The 10,000-nt window shown below is 51.2% G+C and overlaps 1 protein-coding gene across 1 annotated transcript in view; it reads right to left on the reverse strand.

Moving 5' to 3' along the window:
- The window catches only part of nav2a (neuron navigator 2a), a gene marked incomplete at both ends in the record, with an annotated part of 124,473 nt that overhangs the window by 77,002 nt on the left and 37,471 nt on the right, over window positions 1–10,000 (reverse strand).

Raw genomic sequence — 10,000 nt, forward strand, 5'->3', positions numbered from 1 at the left:
GAGAGAGAGAGAGAGAGAGAGAGAGAGAGAGAGAGAGAGAGAGAGAGAGAGACAGTTCAAACACAACCCTGAATTTGAATATATTTACATCATTTATTTATTCATTCATTCATTCACTCCACAGAGATTGTTATTCAGGACGATTTTCAAAACGATGACACTGCACATTGTTTATAGGGAGGTAATGAATTACATTTACATTTTTGGCGTTTAGCAGACGCCTTACAACAAACACATTTGTCTAAGTAAGTGAATCTTCTATCCATCAGTCATAGCAGGGAAAAGTCCTCTATGCTAGGACCAGGGGCCATTGGCAGTCGTCATGCTAGAAGAACAGTACAGGGGGGTAGTAGATGTCTCAGGAGGAGCAGTACAGGGGGGTAGTAGATGTCTCAGGAGGGACAGTACAGGGGGTAGTAGATGTCTCAGGAGGGACAGTACAGGGGGGTAGTAGATGTCTCAGGAGGAGCAGTACAGGGGGGTAGTAGATGTCTCAGGAGGGACAGTACAGGGGGTAGTAGATGTCTCAGGAGGGACAGTACAGGGGGGTAGTAGATGTCTCAGGAGGGACAGTACAGGGGGGTAGTAGATGTCTCAGGAGGAGCAGTACAGGGGGGTAGTAGATGTCTCAGGAGGGACAGTACAGGGGGGTAGTAGATGTCTCAGGAGGAGCAGTACAGGGGGGTAGTAGATGTCTCAGGAGGGACAGTACAGGGGGGTAGTAGATGTCTCAGGAGGGACAGTACAGGGGGTAGTAGATGTCTCAGGAGGAGCAGTGCTGGGGGGTAGTAGATGTCTCAGGAGGGACAGTACAGGGGGTAGTAGATGTCTCAGGAGGAGCAGTGCTGGGGGGTAGTAGATGTCTCAGGAGGGACAGTACAGGGGGGTAGTAGATGTCTCAGGAGGGACAGTACAGGGGGGTAGTAGATGTCTCAGGAGGGACAGTACAGGGGGGTAGAAGATGTCTCAGGAGGAGCAGTACAGGGGGGTAGTAGATGTCTCAGGAGAAACAGTACAGGGGGGTAGTAGATGTCTCAGGAGACACAGTACAGGGGGGTAGTAGATGTCTCAGGAGACACAGTACAGGGGGGTAGTAGATGTCTCAGGAGGAGCAGTACAGGGGAGTAGTAGATGTCTCAGAAGGGACAGTACAGGGGGGGGTAGATGTCTCAGGAGGAGCAGTACAGGGGGGTAGTAGATGTCTCAGGAGGAGCAGTACAGGGGGTAGTAGATGTCTCAGGAGGAGCAGTACAGGGGGGTAGTAGATGTCTCAGGAGGGACAGTACAGGGGGGTAGTAGATGTCTCAGGAGGAGCAGTACAGGGGGGTAGTAGATGTCTCAGGAGGGACAGTACAGGGGGTAGTAGATGTCTCAGGAGGGACAGTACAGGGGGGTAGTAGATGTCTCAGGAGGGACAGTACAGGGGGTAGTAGATGTCTCAGGAGGAGCAGTACAGGGGGGTAGTAGATGTCTCAGGAGGGACAGTACAGGGGGGTAGTAGATGTCTCAGGAGGGACAGTACAGGGGGGTAGTAGATGTCTCAGGAGGAGCAGTACAGGGGGGTAGTAGATGTCTCAGGAGGGACAGTACAGGGGGTAGTAGATGTCTCAGGAGGGACAGTACAGGGGGGTAGTAGATGTCTCAGGAGGGACAGTACAGGGGGTAGTAGATGTCTCAGGAGGGACAGTACAGGGGGTAGTAGATGTCTCAGGAGGGACAGTACAGGGGGGTAGTAGATGTCTCAGGAGGGACAGTACAGGGGGGTAGTAGATGTCTCAGGAGGGACAGTACAGGGGGGTAGTAGATGTCTCAGGAGGGACAGTACAGGGGGGTAGTAGATGTCTCAGGAGGGACAGTACAGGGGGTAGTAGATGTCTCAGGAGAAACAGTACAGGGGGTAGTAGATGTCTCAGGAGGGACAGTACAGGGGGGTAGTAGATGTCTCAGGAGGGACAGTACAGGGGGGTAGTAGATGTCTCAGGAGGGACAGTACAGGGGGGTAGTAGATGTCTCAGGAGGAGCAGTACAGGGGGGTAGTAGATGTATCAGGAGGGACAGTACAGGGGGGTAGTAGATGTCTCAGGAGGGACAGTGCTGGGGGGTAGTAGATGTCTCAGAAGGGACAGTACAGGGGGGTAGTAGATGTCTCAGGAGGGACAGTACAGGGGGGTAGTAGATGTCTCAGGAGGGACAGTACAGGGGGGTAGTAGATGTCTCAGGAGGAGCAGTACAGGGGGGTAGTAGATGTCTCAGAAGGGACAGTACAGGGGGGTAGTAGATGTCTCAGGAGGGACAGTACAGGGGGGTAGTAGATGTCTCAGGAGGGACAGTACAGGGGGGTAGTAGATGTCTCAGGAGGGACAGTACAGGGGGGTAGTAGATGTCTCAGGAGGGACAGTACAGGGGGGTAGTAGATGTCTCAGGAGGGACAGTACAGGGGGGTAGTAGATGTCTCAGGAGGGACAGTACAGGGGGGTAGTAGATGTCTCAGGAGGGACAGTACAGGGGGGTAGTAGATGTCTCAGGAGGGACAGTACAGGGGGGTAGTAGATGTCTCAGGAGAAGCAGTACAGGGGGGTAGTAGATGTCTCAGGAGGAGCAGTACAGGGGGGTAGTAGATGTCTCAGGAGGAGCAGTACAGGGGGGTAGTAGATGTCTCAGGAGGGACAGTACAGGGGGTAGTAGATGTCTCAGGAGGAGCAGTGCTGGGGGGTAGTAGATGTCTCAGGAGGGACAGTACAGGGGGGTAGTAGATGTCTCAGGAGGGACAGTACAGGGGGTAGTAGATGTCTCAGGAGGAGCAGTGCTGGGGGGTAGTAGATGTCTCAGGAGGGACAGTACAGGGGGGTAGTAGATGTCTCAGGAGGGACAGTACAGGGGGTAGTAGATGTCTCAGGAGGGACAGTACAGGGGGGTAGTAGATGTCTCAGGAGGGACAGTACAGGAGGGTAGTAGATGTCTCAGAAGGGACAGTACAGGGGGTAGTAGATGTCTCAGGAGGGACAGTACAGGGGGGTAGTAGATGTGAGGGACAGTACAGGGGGGTAGTAGATGTCTCAGGAGGGACAGTACAGGGGGTAGTAGATGTCTCAGGAGGGACAGTACAGGGGGGTAGTAGATGTCTCAGGAGGGACAGTACAGGGGGGTAGTAGATGTCTCAGGAGGGACAGTACAGGGGGGTAGTAGATGTCTCAGGAGGGACAGTACAGGGGGGTAGTAGATGTCTCAGAAGGGACAGTACAGGGGGGTAGTAGATGTCTCAGGAGGGACAGTACAGGGGGTAGTAGATGTCTCAGGAGGGACAGTACAGGGGGGTAGTAGATGTCTCAGGAGGAGCAGTACAGGGGGGTAGTAGATGTCTCAGGAGGGACAGTACAGGGGGGTAGTAGATGTCTCAGGAGGGACAGTACAGGGGGGTAGTAGATGTCCCAGGAGACACAGTGCTGAGGGGTAGTAGATGTCTCAGGAGGGACAGTACAGGGGGGTAGTAGATGTCTCAGGAGACGCAGTGCTGGGGGGTAGTAGATGTCTCAGGAGGGACAGTACAGGGGGGTATTAGATGTCTCAGGAGGAGCAGTACAGGGGGGTAGTAGATGTCCCAGGAGACACAGTGCTGGGGGGTAGTAGATGTCTCAGGAGGGACAGTACCGGGGGGTAGTAGATGTCTCAGGAGACGCAGTGCTGGGGGGTAGTAGATGTCTCAGGAGGAGCAGTACAGGGGGGTAGTAGATGTCTCAGGAGGGACAGTACAGGGGGGTAGTAGATGTCTCAGGAGGGACAGTACAGGGGGGTAGTAGATGTCTCAGGAGGGACAGTACAGGGGGGTAGTAGATGTCTCAGGAGGGACAGTGCTGGGGGGTAGTAGATGTCTCAGGAGGAACAGTACAGGGGGGTAGTAGATGTCTCAGGAGGGACAGTAAAGGGGGGTAGTAGATGTCTCAGGAGGAGCAGTACAGGGGGGTAGTAGATGTCTCAGGAGGGACAGTGCTGGGGGGTAGTAGATGTCTCAGGAGGGACAGTACAGGGGGGTAGTAGATGTCTCAGGAGGGACAGTACTGGGGGGTAGTAGATGTCTCAGGAGGGACAGTACAGGGGGGTAAGTAGATGTCTCAGGAGGGACAGTACAGGGGGGTAGTAGGTGTCTCAGGAGGGACAGTACAGGGGGGTAGTAGATGTCTCAGGAGGGACAGTACAGGGGGGTAGTAGATGTCTCAGGAGGGACAGTACAGGGGGGTAGTAGATGTCTCAGGAGGAGCAGTACAGGGGGGTAGTAGATGTCTCAGGAGGAGCAGTACAGGGGGGTAGTAGATGTCCCAGGAGACACAGTGCTGGGGGGTAGTAGATGTCTCAGGAGGGACAGTACTGGGGGGTAGTAGATGTCTCAGGAGGGACAGTACAGGGGGGTAAGTAGATGTCTCAGGAGGGACAGTACAGGGGGTAGTAGATGTCTCAGGAGGAGCAGTACAGGGGGGTAGTAGATGTCTCAGGAGGAGCAGTACAGGGGGGTAGTAGATGTCTCAGGAGGGACAGTACAGGGGGTAGTAGATGTCTCAGGAGGAGCAGTACAGGGGGGTAGTAGATGTCTCAGGAGGAGCAGTAAAGGGGGGTAGTAGATGTCTCAGGAGGGACAGTAAAGGGGGGTAGTAGATGTCTCAGGAGGGACAGTACAGGGGGGTAGTAGATGTCTCAGAAGGGACAGTACAGGGTAGTAGATGTCTCAGGAGGGACAGTACAGGGGGTAGTAGATGTCTCAGGAGGGACAGTACAGGGGGGTAGTAGATGTCTCAGGAGGGACAGTACAGGGGGGTAGTAGATGTCTCAGGAGGGACAGTTAGGAGTTAAAGACATCAAAAGTTCATGTTCAAAGTCAGCTGACACAGATAACTGGCCAATCCATGGATTCGTTTAGTCTGCGTAACGTAGACTTTGTTTGCAGAGGTTGAGTGGTGGACCAAGCATTCTAACACCCACCCTGTTGCTAGGGAACCAGCCTCGGCAACCAGGCCCCCCCCCCCCCGGCTACGCTGAACTGTCACTCAACAGCCATGAAGACAAACGATTGGTTGATAAGCTTGGCTTAGGGGCCACGTGACCCAGTTTTCAGAGATATCATTGGCTGCCTGTCAGCATCACTGGGTGAAATACATACTGAGTCATCTCATGACATCACCGGTAGAGAAAGAGTTCAAAGTTTACCAACGGACCTCTTCAGATCAGAACAAACAGGCTAGTGATTAAAGTTGAAATGTTAATGATTAAACAAGAGATATATATAGATATATGTGGGTATATCACAGCATCTGCTCCTTTCATATTTCATACAGCATACAGCGAATAAATTCTTCTCTATACAGAAGGAGATTAGCTTCTTGCTAAATCTGATGGACCCATCTTCTTGTTTCCTGAGAGTGAATACATGTGCACTCTGTCCTTCTCTAAACCAAATAAACCAAACTAAACTAAACTCTAAACTAAACTATACTAAACTAAACTAAACTATACTAAACTAAACTAAACTAAACTTAACTAAACTTAACTATACTAAACTAAACTTAACTAAACTTAACTATACTATACTAAACTAAACTAAACTTAACTATACTATACTAAACTATACTAAACTAAACTAAACTAAACTGCCAAATGAGTCCTATGACAGAGGAGCAGGGCATTCCCCAGTGTGTGTCTGAAAGCTGACACAAAGCTGGATTCTGTACGTGACTCCCAGTGTCCCAGAATGCATCAGTATCAGTTCTGAGTCAGCTGTTGACGCAGGAAACTCAAGCGTCACCGCGTTTAGAATCAAAAGTCCCGGCGTGACTGATTTAGAGTCAGACGGACCCCCCCCCCCCGTGACCCCGTGACCCCGTGACCCCCAACCCCCCCCCCCCCCCCCCCAGTAGGGCAGAGACTGACTCGGGGTCAGTGAGTGAGTTGTAACAGCAGTGTCACCCCCTCCTGTCATCCCTGTGACCTTTGACCCTGCACCAGCTGCTCTGGGGGGACATATGGTGGCCTGGGGGGTAAGAGGGGAGGGGGTCAGGGGCAGAGGGACCCTGGAGGAATGTAGGCCACGCCCCCCTCAGAATACCACTAGGACTTAGAAGTACCCTGAACCCCTCTGAAATACCCCCATGAATCACCAGAGTACCCCATGAATCACTGAAGTACCCCCAACCCTTCTGAACCCCCCCCCTGACACACTGGCAACATTCTAGAACACCAAGGGGCAACAAAAGGGGCATCAAATCAACATCAATAATTTTGCTTCATTTTGTAGCCAATCAGAGTGTTGTTGCTAGGTAGACACCACATACAACACTTGGAACACTCTAGGTGGTGAAGGTTCCGGAATCTATTGGCAGTTAGTGCGTTAAATAAATACCCCAGAATTCATTGCCGCCGCCACCACCACCACGGCCGAACTGAACTACCCACCGCCTCCACAAACACCCTAAAACACCCTAACATACCCCCCCCCCCGACCCCACCGAAATACCCCCGGCCTGTTTAAAATACCCCAAAGGGTTTTCTCAAACACCCCAGTCCAAATGCCACGACCCACCCTTTGAAATAACCCCAAAGAAGTGGCAGAGGGACTAAAAATAACGATGCTTCTCTCTAAATTACCCCCCCCCCCCCTACTACCCCCCCCAGGGACCGGGGAAACACCCCCTACACTGGGACACCCTCCTTTTAAGCCCCCCCCCCCCCCTCCAGTTCATGTCTTAGGGTTGCATCTGTTTCAAAGCTATGTAGCATGTACTTAAAACCCCATCTCACTCCTCCTCTCCATCATCTCCCCTCTGCCTCCTCTCCTTCCCTCTCTCTCTCCTTCTCTTCTTTTCCTCTCCTCTACTTCCCTCCTCCTCCTCCTCCTCTCCTCTCATCTGTTTCTATCAGACAATGTTTATGTTCTCTCATCAACGACACATCACACTAAGCTAAGACAGACTCTAATAAACCACTGTGTTAAACACGCACACGCACACACACACACATGCAGGCACGCGGACGCACACACACACACACACACACACACCACACACACACACACACACACACACAATAATCATTGCAAAGAAAAAAAAGAAAAAAAACATAAATATTCATGTTAGCAAAAGTACAGCTTTCAAAACCAGCACACACAATACTGTTACAGTGGCAGTGTACAGCACCCCCCCCCCCTCACACACACACACACACACACACACACACACACACAGTACCTCTCATGTGATGGTTTGTGTAGTTGAAAGTGTTGGCGGGATGAGAAAGCTCCACTCCACTGAGTCTCTGTCTCTTTCTTTTTCTTTCTCTCTCGCACACCTCCCTTTCTCTCTCTGTCTCTCTCACACACCTCCCTTTCTCTCTCGGTCTCTCTCGCACACACACACACCTGGCTCTCTCTCTCTCTCTCTCTCTTTCTGTCTGTCTCTGTCTCTCACACATACACACCGGTGTCTCTCTCTCTCTGTCTCTCTCACACACCTCTGTCTCTTTCTTTCTCTTTCTCTCTCTCTCTCCTCCCTCTCTCTCTCTCTCTCTCTCTCTCTCTCTCTCTCTCTCTCTCTCTCTCTCTCTCTCTCTCTCTCTCTCTCTCTCTCTCTCTCTCTCTCTCTCTCTATGCCAGTCTCAGCCAGTCTCAGTCCAGTAGGGTTGGGCTGCAAACTGCCCTCTGAGCAAACACTGCACTGCCTCCTGTCACAGAGAGACTATTGTGTGTGTGTGTGTGTGTGTGTGTGTGTGTGTGTGTGTGTGTGTCAGGACGTCGGCCCATCACCGGAAGCGTTCTGTCTTTAAGAATCGGGTCATGTGACGCACGTGTGTGTGTGTGTGTGTGTGTGCATGTGCACATATGTGCCATGTGTGTGTGTGCCGTCATTCTCTGCCTCAAAGTCCTTTCACCGGCGTTTCAGTCAGATTACGTCACCTGTGTAACATTAACCCTGAGAACCCTCACACACACACGCACACTCACACTCACACACACACACACCCACACACACACACTCACACACACACACACACACAAACTCACTCACTCACTCACTCACTCACACACTCACACACTCACACACTCACACACTCACTCACACACTCACTCACACACTCACACACACACACACACACACACACAAACTCACTCACTCACTCACTCACACACACACACACTCACTCACTCACTCACTCACTCACACTCACACACACACACACACACACACACACACTCACACTCACACTCACACACACGAACTCACACACGAACTCACTCACTCACTCACACACTCACACTCACACACACACACACACACACAAACTCACTCACTCACACACTCACACACTCACACACTCACACTTAAAGATGCACTTAAAGATGTATATATGCCCCACCCCCCACCCCAAAGACCCAAAGGTCTTTCCTACAGTGACTCTCGTCACCGTGCTCACTGCGTATTGCACATTCTAGTGCTCCAGTTAGTCTTGTATAGTTTAGTATTGCATACCTAAGTCATCATATGTCCAGTGTCTGTCTCGTACGCTACTTGTTTTATGTATGTTAGTATTTCTGTAACACCAATTACACCGAAGTAAAGTCCTTGTGCCTGCTGGCATTGTACTGGTGAATAACAGATTCTGATTCGGATGATGATGTGTGTTAGTATTACTGTTCTTTCTGTATTTTCTGATGCGTGTCTTGTTAACATACCAATATCTACATCTCTCTGAAGGCCAAAGGAGCCGAGATCACCACCACCAAATGATCCACCATCACGTGACCCAGATGATGCTACATAACCCATGAGCTACTGTTATAGCTTTGATTCATCTCCATCTACAGACTGCAGACATAACGTTAAACAAGAAAGATACTGTAAGGATTGTAAGGATGGTAAGACTGAAGTAAGTTCACAGAAGCACGCGCCTGCACTGTGCTGTGTTCCCTTCATGTAGTACACCCTGGAGAGAAGGGGATTTCTTCTCGACTGCTTCAAGAACAACTTGTGCGTCAACAACATCGCATCTAGGAACACACCTACGGCTGTGGCTCAGGAGGTAGAGCCTAATGCGTCTAATGGTCGCAAGGTCGGTAGTACGGTTGTTCGAACCGCGGCTGGTCACGTGTCAAGGTGTCCTTGGGCAAGACACTGAACCCCAAATTGCTCCTAATGAGCGGGCCGGCGCCTTGCATGGTAGCTTGTCTACCTCACCATTGGTGTGTGAATGGATGTGAATTTTACTTAAACATCAAACCTGAACAAAGTTACACTAGAGTGAGGAGAGAAAGAGAGGAGAGGGGAGAGAGAGGAGAGGAGAGGAGAGGAGAGGAGAGGAGAGGAGAGGAGAGGAGAGGAGAGGAGAGGAGAGGAGAGGAGACTGCAGCCCATAATACCTGGTGGACAAACAGTCATGACTCATCTGTGTGTGTGAGGTTGCTCGGCAACGCTAAGCTGCACCTGTGATTGCACTTTGCATCTCACCACCTGATCACCTGATCACTGTTTGACCAGCTGATACACATGAGGTAACTCACACACACACACACACACACACACACACACACACACACACACACAGTGAAAGCGAGGGTACTCTCCTGTCAAACGTGATTAAACATTAACTTCCTCTAAGCCGGTGAAGTGGCTCAGAGCCTCAGACCCCATTTACCCACACCACACACACACACACACACACACACACACACACACACACACACACACACACACACACACACACACACACACACACACACATACACACACACACACACACACACACACACACAGAGACACACACACACACACATACACACACACACACACACACACACACACAGAGACACACACACACACACACATACACACACACACACACACACACACACACACACAGAGGACAGACAATACCCTGTTATGAAGTAGACATTCTTAGCAGGACACAGGGAACAACACTGTGACCCCAGAAACCAACACACTGGAGGGGGAGGAGGGGGGGGGGG

The sequence above is a fragment of the Nansenia antarctica genome (assembly GCF_963989245.1).
Source record: "Nansenia antarctica genome assembly, chromosome: 9".
NCBI classification, from domain to species: Eukaryota; Metazoa; Chordata; class Actinopteri; order Argentiniformes; family Microstomatidae; genus Nansenia; species Nansenia antarctica.